At 36.6% G+C, this 15,286-nt stretch overlaps 1 pseudogene; it reads right to left on the bottom strand.

Moving 5' to 3' along the window:
* The window catches only part of LOC143405707 (broad substrate specificity ATP-binding cassette transporter ABCG2-like), a 69,999-nt pseudogene that overhangs the window by 28,686 nt on the left and 26,027 nt on the right, over positions 1-15,286 (bottom strand).

Below are 15,286 nucleotides of genomic sequence, written 5' to 3'. Positions count from 1 at the left end.
TCTTTAGTGATCATGCTTTCCAACAATACATCCTTTTCAGATATCAAATCTTAATCTTTGCTCTTCCAAACACCTCTTTTTACAAATTCCAAACTGTTTCATCCATATCTTCATTCCTTTGCTTTCTGGTGATTCCTGTCCTGGGCATGTGGGCATTGGTAAGTCTCTTCCATCTTTGAACAATACAAGGAATAAAACCATCCTGCTCTTTCCTGTAAGGCTGCCCTCTGGCTCTCTCCACTCTGTGACCCACTCAGGGCTGTGCTTGGCTACATACTTTGTCAACTTCGTAAGTCATCTCCAATTTGCTGCTTAATGCAACACCTAAATGTCTACCAAATTTCCTGAATTTTTCTTGAGAGGGTCCTTATGACATATTACTTTACTCCTCACTTTCTCTGAAGAATTGGGATTAGTCGACCTCACCTCATTCTTGACATTTCTTTTCCCTGGGTAGCAGCCCTCACATGTTCTTGATTTTCCACTCCATTTAAGACTGCTTTTCTCAGTTAATATTGGTAATCCTTGTATATATTTCAAAAGCTTGTGTTGTTCATGATAAGTAAATACAATTTAAACTTCAATTTTAATAATAAGGAATGGAATAGTAATGAAAAGGAAAGAAATTTTCCAGTAATACCCACTTTCAAATCCCTGGCCCAGGATGGAAACAGTTTGCCCACCAGCCAACAGTGCCCCTTCCCTGAATAGAGGCCAACTCACACAAAACGCTTCTTCTGGAGCACAAAGTGCTGCACCGTCCATTTGCTGAAGCCACACTGGCAGGCTATTTGGTAGAAGAGCATCAGTGCTCTGTCAGGAGAGAATGGGAATAAAAGAAGCTCAGTCAAATCACACTGTTAGTTTGGTTTCTTCCCACAGAACTCCTTCCAGAATAGAACTCTTCTGGTTTAAACAGACAGGAAAGCATCACCTCATCAGGTCTCTCTCTGTGTGTCCTCAGTGATGCCCTAGTTACTCTACATGATAGCACATATTGAAATTTCTGTGTGGATTGCTGTGCACTGACTTGTATTCACTAATTTTTGTTTTTATTTATGTTAAAGAAATAACCCTCAGTACCACAGTACTGAGAAGTATGTCCTTATGGGAGTATAAGGTTTAGATGAGGTCATGAGATTGGAGTCCCTGTGGTGTGATTGCTGCCCTTTTAAGAGGAAGGAGCCCCAGACACTCTGTACTATGAGAAATGCGGAGGGAAGCAGCCCTCTACAGTCAGAGAGGGACCCTCACAGCAGTCTAACCTGCTGGAAGGGGGCTCTGACCCCAGACTTCCAGACTGTACAATTGAAACAAAATGAAGGTTTCTCATGTAAGTCACTGAGACATCATTTTCTAGTCAAAACAATCAATCACTAATCATCTAATCATTAAAGGAAAGGTAGTTGAAGCACACGTAAAGGTCATTTTCACATAGTCCAAAATAAAAGAGAATAAAATCATGGCATTTGCAGGTATAGACATGGAGTTGGAGAGTGTATTGCTAAGTGAAGTTACCAATCCCCCAAAACAAAATGCTGAATTTTTTTTTCTGATATAAGGAGGCTGATTCATAGTGGGGTAGGGAGGGGGAGAAAGGGAGAAATAGATGAAGACTAGATAGGGCAAAGGGTTGGAAGGGTAAAGGAGGGGGCATGAGGTTAGAAATGATGGTAGAATGAGATGCATATAATTATTCAAAGTACATGTATTAACACACCAATGGAGTGAGTATACTTTTTATACAAGAAGAGATATGAATAATTGTGTTCTATATGTGTAATATGAATTGTAATGTATTCTGCTGTCATATAACAAATTAGAATAAAATTTTTTAAAAAAATTAGCCTATATCTGGGGTTCACTTTAGGCATTCAGTAGGCATCTGGCTATTCAAAACCAGGGGGCTTATTTAAAAATGATTTTTTCTTTTCCTTACTCTTTTCCTTCTTGCCTTCCCTATCTATGTGGAATCAAGAATAACATTCTTTTTGTCTCAGGCATGGTTATTATGCTCTTCAGCTTATTAATAATAAGAAAATCTGTGTCATTAAGATGTTAAGACCTGGGAACTGGTACCAACAGTTCTGACCAAAAGCTACCTCAAACACCATGTGTACATTATGCATACTTTTTAAGGGGCACATAATGAGTCTGTCCCAGAACTTTTCTTTAAAAGCCCTTTGTTTGACCTGTACAGAAGACAATAGCTCTGGAAATATTAGTCTAGTATTTTTCTCATATGATAGCAAAACAGTAAATTAATATCTTTCTTTTTCTCAAATTCTTCTCACCAGGTGTAGTGGCCCATGCCAAAATCCCAATGACTCTAGAGACTGAGAAAGGAGGATCACAAGTTTGAAACCAGACTCAGGAATTTAATGAGGCCCTAAGCAACTGAGACTCTGTTTCATAATAAAAAAAATAATAATTAAAACATGGGCAGGGGCTAGGAATGTGACTCATTGGTTAGGAGTCCCTGGGTTATGTCCCCAGTATAAAAACAAACAAACAAACAAAAACCAACAACAAAACACCATGTCCTCATTATTTGAATTAGCTCCTCAGATAAAGACCATGCTCACCTGTTCTCAACAGTAAAATGGAGATGAGACCATCCACTCCTCTATCCCTTGGACCTTTGGAGGCAACATAGCCATAATTGTGAAGCAGGGAGCCCAGTGCCTAGTGAGGGATGGTTCTCCATACATGAATTATGAGAATCATGAGGTCTGGGATATTGAGAATCTATTTAGAAATTGAGGCAGCTGTTGAAAATGTCTTCATGGGATAAGTTAAGGGCACATTATGACTGAAACTAGAAAGGATCATAACACTGACTAGAGTGCTTTGCATAGGAGAATCAGGAACAACTCATTCCCATCCACATATCCTACACTCCCACAAAAAATACCAAAACTAAGGAAACTGCCTCATTACCACCAAAGAAAACATATCAACTGGACGATTTTAAAATTAAAAACATCCTTGCATAAAGGCCTTATAAATTAAGTGAAAAGAAACCCACAGAATGGGATAAAATATATCTAAACAATATATCTGAAAGGGATGAATAACCCCTAAACATAAAAAAACTTCAATCATTATCAACAACAAAACACCCAAAACCAAACAAAACAATTTTAAATTTAGCAAAGGACTTAAACCAAACATTTCTCCAAGGAATCTGTGGATCTCTGTCTTTTAAAAAGAAAAAAAAATAGTAAAGTTTTGGTGAGAATGTGAAAAAATTGGAACTCTGTGTGCTGTTGGTAAGAATGAAAACTGCAGTAGAAAAGATTTTGACAGGTCTTCAAAAAATTTTTAAAAGTACCAACTGATCCAGCAATTCTACTGCTGGGTATCTGCCCAAAGACACAGTTGAAAGAAGGATTCATGCAGATGTGTGTATACCTATAGCAACATCATTCCAATAGCCAAAAGGTGTAAGCAAGCCAGATTTTCAGCAATGGATGAATGGATAAATAAAATCTAGTTTATACATATATACAATTTTGCCTTAAAAGGGAATGAAATTAGAACACTTGCAACAATTTAGAAGAAACTTGAGGACTTTATGCTCAGAAAAATAAGGCAGTAATGAGAAGACAAGTATTGCATGACTTCACATTGGTGAGATTCCTATAATGGGCACACTCAGAACAAGAAAGTTGCAGATGTGGCAATGATGGGTGTGGGTAGTTACTCTAGATTCCACTTGAGAAGATAAAGAAATGGTTGGGAGTTGGATGGTGTTGACCAGTGACAACATGCATGTATTTGATGCCACTAACTGTGCACTCTAAAATGGTTAGAATGTGCATGTAATGTGTGTAATTTACCACCACACACATATATAAATTTTGAAACTGAAAATTAACTCTTCCATTCAGTTTCAATGCACTAACTAATCTTACCCTATAATAAAACAGCAATTTTTACCCTGTATTGTCATAAATTTGAAATCTTAATGGATGTTCATGGGCTTAAACAAAGTGATGGCATTTTCACAAAATGAGATCCAAATTTACTTACCTATTTTGGATTTCAGAACAGGCATCCCTCAGCAAAATGAACATGACACCTATAACCAGTCCCTCAACAAATGAGGAAATTATCTATTCTAAAAGAAAGAAAAGTGAAAAATGAGAGGAAAGAGTTTCAATTTCAAGTAAGGATTTATAACCTAATCAAATCTCTCCACTGAAATATACATGTTAAAGAGATTGACCATAGTCACTGAGGAATTATCAAACAGTGATTGTTATTAGACACTTTATAAGTTAAATTGAAAATGTAAAGATTCTGTTTTTTGAGTACTGACAGGACAAGGAAGCAGATGACCAGACAAGCTAAGATTCTTCCCAGTGTCCACCAGGCACTGTCCACAAATGTCACATAGGTTAACAGCATGAGAAAGTCATTTGAGGAAGATGTTTTGGGAACAATATAAGAATTTTGACTTCAATTGAATTCTCATCTTTCATGCCAGTGAATGTGCACAGTTTAGTATTTCAAGGAGTCCAAATTAAAACTGGATGACTTCACTATAATTGTTAGAAATAAATGAAATTTCAGGGATGTGTATGTAGCTAAGCTACAGAATGCTTGCCTAGCATTTGCCAGACTCAAGATTTGATCCCAGTCACTGCAAAATGAAGAGATAAGTAAAATTTTAATGCCACTCAAAAATTTTATCAATGGAATTTTGAATGATAAGTAAGTAGTGATATGCACATATTCAAACTGTTCTGAATTCCCACCTGAACAGAAAAAGTGCATTGTCACAGTCACCAAAGCACATTGCCACCTGGGAGCATCTAAGTGCTTCAGTGATGATCTCCTCTGACATGGCTCATTTTTCAATACCAACCATTGAGACCTACAGTTAACGTGGCACACCTGACCCACCAATTCTTTGCCTTTATTTCCCATCTTCATCTATTCAGTCTGTGTTAATGTCTCCCAGAGAAAATGGACCAATATTATTACATTTGCTCTTAGAATAAAAATATCTTAAGGATGCTTCAGTGGGCATAAGGCCAAGGGCTATATTAGAATATATGTGAGGAATTTTTCTTATACATGGGTTAACTATAATAGTACAGAAGATGGGAAAGTAAAGAAAACAAAACACCCTTCCAGTTATCTTGGAAATGTAAAAGTTTTTTTGTTAAATCTCAATATTATAACAATGTCAAGCCATGAACTAATTTGTAATGGACAGTTGGCAAAATGGCAGCCAAGGTGCAAAGAAAAGAACCATGATCTGTAAAGAAGAATTTGTAAGAATGAGATTCTGGAGAGAAGATCATTGAAATGTTTCACATATGATATAACCCTAAAATTCTTTGCTAATAAGACAAATATTGGGGGTAGGTTCAGGAATCCATTCCACTGTCATATTTCCAAAACCCTCAGAAACTGCTCTTTCTTTCAACTAATCAAGATTCTAAAATCAATGCTGATGGCTCTACAAGGTTCACATGTGTTGTTTATTCTTGCATGAAGTAAAAGAAAGCCAGCCATTGAGCAAACTGAACATTTCAAAACAGAGTAAATGACACTATCTATGAGATTTGTGCATGTGTGTTCTGGTCTCTGTTCAAAACAGGTAAAAGAAAGAAATTATCCAACTACATTATTCTGCTCTTGTTCAGATGTATTCAAATAACATTTCTCATGGTGTGTTCTAAGGGATGTTTGTAGTTTGTACTATAACAAATTAATAATTAAAAGCATAGTCAAATGTTTAATATGCAATTAGAAACAATGAAGCTTAGAGAGATTAGTGATAATGTTGTACAAGTATATATGAATGAACAAAACACCTCACTTTTCAAGTAATCCATTCATTGCTATATCTTCTAACATATCATCTGGTTGAATGTCAAGTCAAATCATGGCAATAAATAAATAAAATGCAATAAGGCAATAAGTAAAGGATTATCAGCAGGAAGTCATTAAAACTTTTAATAACTCCATTTACAAAAACTTAGAAAAATTAAAATTATACAAAATTAGAACCCTATGTCAGAGCCAGACACAGTGGCACATGCCTGTAATCCCAGCAACTTGGAAGGCCGAGGCAGGAGGATTGCAAGTTCAAAGCCAGCCTCAGCAATTTAGCAAGGCCCTTCCAAGTTAGCAAGACCCAGGCTCAAAATAAAATATAAAAGGTCTAGGGATGTGTCTCAGCAGAAAGCCTCCTGGGTTAAATTCACAGTACCTTAAAAAAAAAAAACAAACAACCAACTTACACCAAGATCAGAAAACTATGGCTCACAGACCAAAACCAGTCACTAATTTGGTTAAGCCCACAAGCTAAGAATACTTTACCAATTTTTTCAATACCTGGAGGGTAAAAGGTCAAGAATAATATTTCTTCCAATATGAAATTCAAAATTCAGTGTCCGTGAATAAAGTTTTAGTGGAATGCTGACATGTTCATTTGCTCACATATTAGCTGTGGCTTCTTTTGTAATGAAGTGCAGAGTTGACCTTGTGAGAAAAACACCATGTGTGGCTCTGAAAGCCTAAAATATTTATCTTCTGAACCTTTACCTAAAAGGGTTTGTCTGCTCCTGAGCTAACATTTCAACATTTAAAATCCTGAACAAGAGTTGTCCCACTGAGCTCATGGATCTACAAGGTTCTTCCCTTCCTGTAGAGACTACTGCTTCCCTGAACATTGCTGGAATTGCTTTTGGAGAACCGAGTTCAATGATGAGACAAGTAGGCTGAATGTGCTACCTGGAGGCTCTGGGCCTACTGTTTGACTCTTAAGGGAGCCTAGGCTCAAAACACGCATACTCTGATGTAAAAACACCTGTGTTCTAATAACGTCTTGCCCAGAACTACTGTATGTTTCTTGGATAAGACACTTAAACATCAGTTTTAGAGACAAGTAAGAAAAGTCTAATGAACAAATCATTCTGAAGAATCAAATTATTATAGCATCTTCCTGTTGAACAATGGGCTACCAAAGTTAATGCATCTAATTGAACTAACGTTCTTTCAAATGATGTCAAATCTATTATCTAAGAATAATTTATTGTCCTTGGACAACAGTACACTAAAGTGCTTGAGAGAAATGCCAAATCACATGAACTAAAGAAATCTGAAGTAATAAACATCATCACTGTAATGGGGATGCAGATTCTCATGTACACATGGAAAGCAACTTAAATATGAAAACTGTGCCACTCATGCTGAGAATTCAGTTCATTAGAGCCTGCAATATGTCATATCTTAATACTCCAGAGAAATACAATGATTGATCATAAAAATAATAAACCAAAATAACCAGCTGAATTGAATTCCCTACAAATATTGGACAAATGAACTAAGAGAACCAGTGTTTTGTGTGAAATAGGGGTTTACACTAACTAAAAAATGGGCTGAAGGTGTAGCCCAATGGCCTAGTGTGTGTGAAGTTCTGGGTTCAATCCCCAGTATTGCAAACAAAACAAAATAAAGCAAAATACAAAATTTGAGGATGATGACAACTACCAAAGAGTTGATCAAAAGGAGAATAGAACATCATTGCATCATATTTAAGAGAGTTAAAAACCAATGTGAATATCTGTTCAAGTATGGTTACTTTCTGTGCATAAAGTGCACATTCTTGGGTTATGTATTGCTTTGACAATATTAGAATCAGTCAATGAGGAGGGTCAATTATAAGGAAGAGCATTCTTCCTACAGTCTCTTCTCTCAGACAGTGGACAGAACAAACTACCTTCAGGAAGAAAAAAAAAGACACTAGGTTGCTTCAACACCTGATTTCAATGGGAAATCAATTGTCTTCTCCCCACCTCTAGCCCTCTCTCTCCTTCATTCACCTTTTCACTCCCTAAATCTTATGCATAGTTCATTCTACCATCTCACATGCTCTGTATTTTCTTTATTCAGCTATCATTTTGCTTCCTTCATAAGGAAATAAGATGCACACATGCAGAATTTTTATTTTTAACCCATTTATTAACTACTGTAGTAGAGTCTTCAAATGAAACACATGATATTGGAATGTATCTTTGGAATGAATCAATAAATGATAATGGACAGCTACTAGAAAATGACACAATTGTTGATATTTTCTTGTCCAAACACTGTTTAAAAATAAAATTTTGACTAACATTATCCATTAGAATTTGATATATTGCCAACATTTTTGAGTTATGCAGTCCAGAAAGCCACTTAAATTATTTATATGCATAGGAACTTCATTGTTTTTCACCACTGTGACAATACAATTAAGAGAACTAAGAAAGACTATGTTATGATTTGGATATGAAGTATCCACAAAAGCTCCTATGATAATGCAGAAATATTCAGAGATTAAATGATTAAATTGTGAGAGCTAGAACCTAATTAGTCAATACCAGCTGGAATGGACTGACTGGGTTTTAGCTGTAGGTAGGTGGGGTGTGGCTAGAGGAGATGAGTCACTGGGGGCAAAGCAGGGGTGACCTGAAAGCATTGTTCTTCCTGTGGTCTCTTCTCTGTTTTTTTCTGCTTCTGAACCCCACTATGAACTGGGTAGCTTTTTGTATTGGGTCCTTCCTTCATGATGCACTGTCTCACTGTGGGCCAAAGCAATGCAGTCACTTCTCTATGAATTGAAACTTCTGAAACCATGAGCCCCAAATAAATGTTTCTTCCTCTAAGTTGTTCTTGTCATATATGTGGGTCTCAGCAACATGAAAACAAACTAAAACAAGAGATAAGCTTTATGTTGGCTCACAGAGTCATATTTCAGTTCATAGTCTGATGGCTGAGTTTTTTTGGGGGGGAATAAGGTGAGGCAGAACATCATAGCATGTGGATATGGAGGAGGAAAGCTGTTCATCTCATGGCAGCCAGGAAACAGAGCAAGGAAGGGATCAGGGACAAGATACATCCTTCCAAGGCATGCAACAGTGACTTACTTCCTCCCACTAGGCCCTGAGTGGTGCAGTTACATCATCTCCCAATAATGTCATCAAATTGTAAATTCATCAATAGATTAATCTTTTGATGATGTCAAATGATATAGCCACTTCCAAAGAGCCCCACATCTCAACATTGCTCCATAGAGATCAGCCTTCAACCATGAGCCTTTGGGGGACAATTCATATCCAAGACAATACACTAAATTGATTGGCTGATTCCAAATTCTAACTGAGTGGGAATGACAAATAAATGGAAGGGTGAGTAGAAGATAAAAGAATCCTGCATAAGTCCATATTAGAAACAAATTGCTCCCACATTGGTATTTCATAGCATAATTGGGAAAACATGTCACTTACCAAAGTTGCCCAGTACTGGGGATTACCCATAAAATTTTGGAATGAACGCCTGATGAGGTCAATGAGCTGATGGCTAAAGGAAGTGACATAGGGAATCTCCTTCTTGACTAAGCATATTTTCTTCTCATCCTTTGAGCATTCTTCCAATTCAGTTTTTGTGTCATTGTAGAAAGTGGACTTGGAAAACTGAATAGATAATTCTTTTATCTCTGAATCATCTGTCGTTGAATGTATTTCAGTCTTGTAAGCTTCAGAATAAAAGTGGATAATAGGCCATACATTACTAACTCAGTGTCAACAGATTACTACTGATTTCACAAGTTTTTCTGAGACCTCTTATTTGTGTAACGACTCCCACAAAAAGCTTTTGTACTCAAGCTTTAGAATTAAAGCTTGAGTATAAAAAATAATTCAGATGTTCAATCATAAATTAAATAAAAATACACACAGTACTCACTTTCAACAAAATCTATTTGTTCATTACAATAACATGTAAATTCACAAAGCCATGTTTTAATAAGTAACCACGTTGCTACAACTCAGCCATATTAATTGGGAAGAATTATGTTAATCTGAGAGGTTTACATACCTTCATAATTTTCTGAATCCCTTTTTATTACACCATCGGTGATATCCAGGAACAATTCTGCAGGATTATTGTAGAATTTACAGGGAAAACCTACAAAATAAGACACCCAAAGAACTCAAGCTGGTAGTCTTTGAAAGTAAAGAAGACTCACATGCAGAGGACATTGGATATGAGGGTAGGGAAGACAGACCGAACAACTTTTTCCTCATCTTTCTGCTCTTTTCTGCCTTCACTAATTTATCCTTTCCTCTTCTTTATTCAATCACACAACATTTTGACAACTATCTGTGTCCCAGGCAAAAAAAAAAAAAAAAAACTTATTCCAAATCATTTTTGGACTTTTCAGAACATTTTACATTATTCTTTTTCTCTCATAAGTCTTCAAACCCCAGGAAGCTATCAGTATGCTCTGTTGCTTATCAGTACTTCTTCAAAAATCTAAATGTAGCTCCCCAAAAAGATATTAAATTTCTGGGAGCACTGTGCTCTCTGAATTCACCTAGAGAATGCTGGAATGCCAGTTGGCAGGTCAGCACATTGCTTTGCAACCTACTAAATTCAGAGATTCAAATGGACACCTCCCAAGCTGCCATAATTGCAAATAGACAACAAATCTTCAGAGCAGCATTATCAAGAGAATGTGACCAGCACAGCACACGTGACATCTTACCTCAACTTCCTGTGAAATAAGCATCTTAACTTGGTCTGACCTCTGATTATTTTTATTCCTTCTATTTAGTTTTACATGACAGTAGAATGCATTTTGACACTTCAAATACATGGAGTATACCTTCTCATTCTTCTGGTTGTACACGATGTAGAGTTGTACCAGGCATGTAATCAGATATGTAAATAGGGCTAATGCCCAATTCATTCTATTATCCTTTATAGCCCAGTACCCTTTCCCTTTCTTTACTCCCCTCTATCTAATCCAAAATACCTCTATTCTTCCTAAGCACCTACTCCCTTATTGTGAATTAGTATCTGCAAATCAGAGAAAATATCTGGTCTTTGCTTCTTTGAGTTTGAGTTATTTGGCTTAGCATTTATGCCATTTACTAGCAAATGCCATAATTTCATTCTTCTCTAAAGCTAAGTAATACTCCACTGTGTATATATACAACATTTTCTTTATCCATCAAGCTGTTGAAGGGCATCTAGGTTGGTTTCATAGTTTAGCTATTGTGAATAGAGCTGCTACAAACATTGATGTGGCTGTGTCACTGTAATAGGCTGATTTTTAAGTCCTTTGGGTATAAATCAAGAAGTAGGATAACTGCATCAAATGCTGGTTTCATTCCAAGTTTTCTAAGGAATCTCCATACCGCTTTCCAGCATGATGCACCAATTTGCAGTCCCACCAGCAATATATGAGTGTACCTTTTCCCCTACATCCTCACCAACATTTATTCTTGTTGGTGTTCTTGAAAATTGCCATTTTGACTGATACGAGATAAAATCATAGGGCAGCTTTGATTTGCATTTCTCCAATTGCTAGAGATGTTGAACATTTTTTTTCATATATTTGTTGACTGATTGTATTTCTTCTTCTGTAAAGTGTCTGTTCAGTTCCTATGCCCATTTATTGAATAGGTTATTTGTGTTTTTGGTGTTTAAGATTTTTGAGTTCTTTATATATCTTGAAGTTTAATTGCTCTGAGTTGGATGTGGTAAAGATTTTTTCCCATTCTTTAGGCTCTCTCTTCACATTATTGATTCTTTCCTTTACTGTGAAGGAGCTTTTTAGTTAGATTTCATTCCACTTATTGGCTCTTAAATTTACTTCCTATGCTTTAGGAGTCTCATAAATGAAGTCATTTCCTATGCTGACATGGTAGAGATTTGGGCCTGCTTTTTTCTTTTATTTGGTGCAGAGCCTCTGTTTTAGTGCCTATGTCCTTGATCCACTTTGAGTTGAGTTTTGTGCTGGATGAGAGATAGGGGGTTAATTTATTTTTGCAACATATGGATTTCCAGTTTTCGCAGCACCATTTGTTGAGGAAGTTATTTTTCTTCAATGTATATTTTTGGTGCCTTTGTCTGGTATGAGATGACTGTATTTATGTGGGTTCGTCTCTGTGTCTTCTAGGCTGTACCATTGCTCTACATGTCTGTTTGGTGCCAATATCATGCCATTTTTGTTACTAGGTCTCTGAAGTATAATGTAAGTTCTGATACTGTGATGCCTCCTCTTCACTTCTCTTGCTAAGAATTGCTTTGGCTATTCTGGCTTTCTTATTTTTCCAAATGAATTTTGTGATTGCTTTTTCTACTTCTCTGAAGAATGTTATTGGGATTTTAATGGAATTTGAGCTGTGGCTCTTTAGTTCACCTTCCCTGGACTCCCCATACTCACATGTGTTTTATTTTTATTTCCTTCTTTTTAAGTGACAGATATTGAATTAAAAAAAAAATAAGAAAGAATGATTATTGGAGGTGGACCCGGACCCACACAGTGGTGCAGAACGCAGAGTCTTTGCTGCAGTCACCAGACTGAGCTCTGGCCACAGCACAAGGTCACCCCAGTGCCCCCCACCTCACCAAACACCAGAGGCAGGAAACAGACAGAATCCATCTTTGAAAACTTTACTCGCCATATATTGGTGGGTGTGGCTACCAGCACTGTTCTGCAACTGATCAGGTACCAGGTTTCTAACTCCCCCACCTCCAGCTGTGATGACTCAAACTTTTTCTCACAATGTTTTGGGGAGCGTAGCTATCAACATGGAACTGCAACTGTATAGGCCCCTGGTTTCCAACTCAGAGAGACTGAGAGCAGGAAGGTTCCAGGTAGAAGCTCAAGCCCTCTCACACTGGCTACCTCCACCACCCTGAATGCAGAGACTCAGGCTTGGAAGAGACAATGCCACCTACTGGAAGAAAAGCAAACAAAATTCTGAGAGGTTTTTTTTTTTTTTTCTTTTTTTTTTCTTTCTCTCTCTTCTCATCCATTCTCCTCTACCCTTCCCCTTCTGGTCCTCACAACCCCAGCATATGTGAAACCAAGAACTTTGCATGAAATAGGACTTTAAGAACTGAATCACCAGAATAATATAATATAGAGGCATTGCATATGTCCCCCTCCCCCTCTTTTTTCCTTATTTACTTTCTCCCTCTCTCTTTTTTTCTTTTCTTTCTATCTTTTTATTTTTTCTCTTCCTCCCTCTATCCCACTTTCAACCTCCTAACTTTTACTATTTATACTTTGGGTAATTCTCTAAATATATATATATGAGTTTGAATTTATACATTCTTCCATAAATTGCCCCCTGTCTATTCATTAGAGTTCTCCTCCAAAGGTGCTAAGTTAGATTAACCCCATACCCTCACACCCTTCCCCCTTAACATAACATCCTATGCCTGACCCACTGTTCTCTATATGCCACCAGAAATGGTATGCCTTTTATGAAACTAATGACTATACTTTGAAAAAATAAATAAGATTGACAGACCCTTAGCCATGCTAATGAAGAGAAGAGGAGAGAGAACCCAAATTACATGCATATGTGAGGAAAAAGGCAACATCACAACAGACACTACAGAAATACAGAAGATAATTATAAATTATTTCAAAACATTATACTCTAAAAAAATAGAAGATAGTGAAGGCATCGATAAATTCCTAAAGTCATGTGATCTGCCCAGATTGCGTCAGAAATATATACACAACTTAAACAGACCAATATCCAGTGAGGAAATAGAAGAAGCCATAAAAATATTGCCAACCAAGAAAAGCTCAGGACCAGATGGATATACAGCCGAGTTTTAAAAGACCTTTAAAGAAGAACTAATACCAATACTCTTCAGTATATTTCAGGAAATAGAAAAAGAGGGAGTACTTCCAAATTTATTCTACGAGGCCAATATCACCCTGATTCCAAAACCAGACAAAGATACCTCAAAGAAAAAATCTTCAGACCAATATCTCTAATGAACATAGATGTAAAAATCCTCAATAAAATTCTGGAAAATCAGATAAAAAATATCAAAAAGATTGTGCACCATGATCAAGTGGGATTCATCTCAGGGGTGCAAGGATGATTCAACATACAGAAATCAAGAAATGTAATTCATCACATCAATAGACTTAAAGATAAGAACCATATGATCATCTTGATAGATGCAGAGAAAACATTTGACAAAATACAGCACCTCTTTATGTTCAAAACACTAAAAAACTAGGGATAACAGGAACTTATCTCAACGTTGTAAAGGCTATCTACACTAAGTCTCAAGCCAACATCATTCTAAATGGAGAAAAACTAAAGGCACTCCATCTAAAATCTGGAACAAGACAGGGATGCTGTCTCTCACGACTTCTACTCAACATAGTTCTTGAAACACTGGCCAGAGCAGTTAGACAGATGAAATAAATTAAAGGAATAACTATAGGAAAAGAAGAACTCAAAGTAGCACTATTTGTTGATGATATGATTCTATACATAGAAGACCCCAAAAAAACTCCACCAAGAAACTTCTAGAACTAGTAAATGAATTCAGCAAAGTGGCAGGATATAAAATCAAAACCCATAAATAAAAGGCATCCCTGTATATCAGTGACAAATTCTCTGAAAATGAATTGAGGAAAACTACCCCATTCACAATATCCTCAAAAAAAAAATATTGGGAATCAACAAAAGAGGAGAAAGATCTATACAATGAAAACTACAGAACCCTAATGAGAGAAATACAAGAAGACCTTAGAAGATATAAAGATCTACCTTGCTCATGGATAGGCAGAGTTAAAGTTATTAAAATGATCATATGACCAAAAGCACTATACAGATTCAATGCAATTCTGATCAAAATCCCAATAATATTCCTCATAGAAATGAAAAAAGCAATCATAAAATTCATCTGGAAAAATAAGAGACCCAGAATAGCTAAAGAAATTTTAAGCTGTAAGAGTGAAACAGGTGGTATTTCTATACCACACCTTAAACTATACTACAGAACAACAGTAACAAAATCAGCATGTTACTGGCACCAAAACAGGCTCAGCTCGTAGACCAATGGTACAGAATAGAGGACACAGAGACTAACCCACAAAATTACAACTATCTTATATTAGACAAAGGTGCCAAAAGCATGCACTGGAGAAAGGATAGCATCTTCAACAAATGATGCTGGGAAAACTGTAAATCCATATGCAACACAATGAAACTGAATCTCTATATCTCACCATGCACAAAAGTTAACTCAAAATGGATCAAGGACCTAGGAATTAGTCCAGAGACTCTGTGTCTAATAGAGAAAAAGTAGGCACTAATATTCATCATGTGGGTTTAGACCCCACCTTCCTTATAAGACTCCTATAGCACAAGAATTAAAACCAAGAATAAACAAATAGGATGGATTCAAACTAAAAAGTTCCTTCTCAGCAAAAGAAATAAGGTGAATAGAGAGT

This window comes from Callospermophilus lateralis, chromosome 8, assembly GCF_048772815.1.
Source record: "Callospermophilus lateralis isolate mCalLat2 chromosome 8, mCalLat2.hap1, whole genome shotgun sequence".
NCBI classification, from domain to species: Eukaryota; Metazoa; Chordata; class Mammalia; order Rodentia; family Sciuridae; genus Callospermophilus; species Callospermophilus lateralis.
Note: the sequence above shows the minus strand (reverse complement) of the source record. Positions and strands in the feature narration are given on the sequence as shown.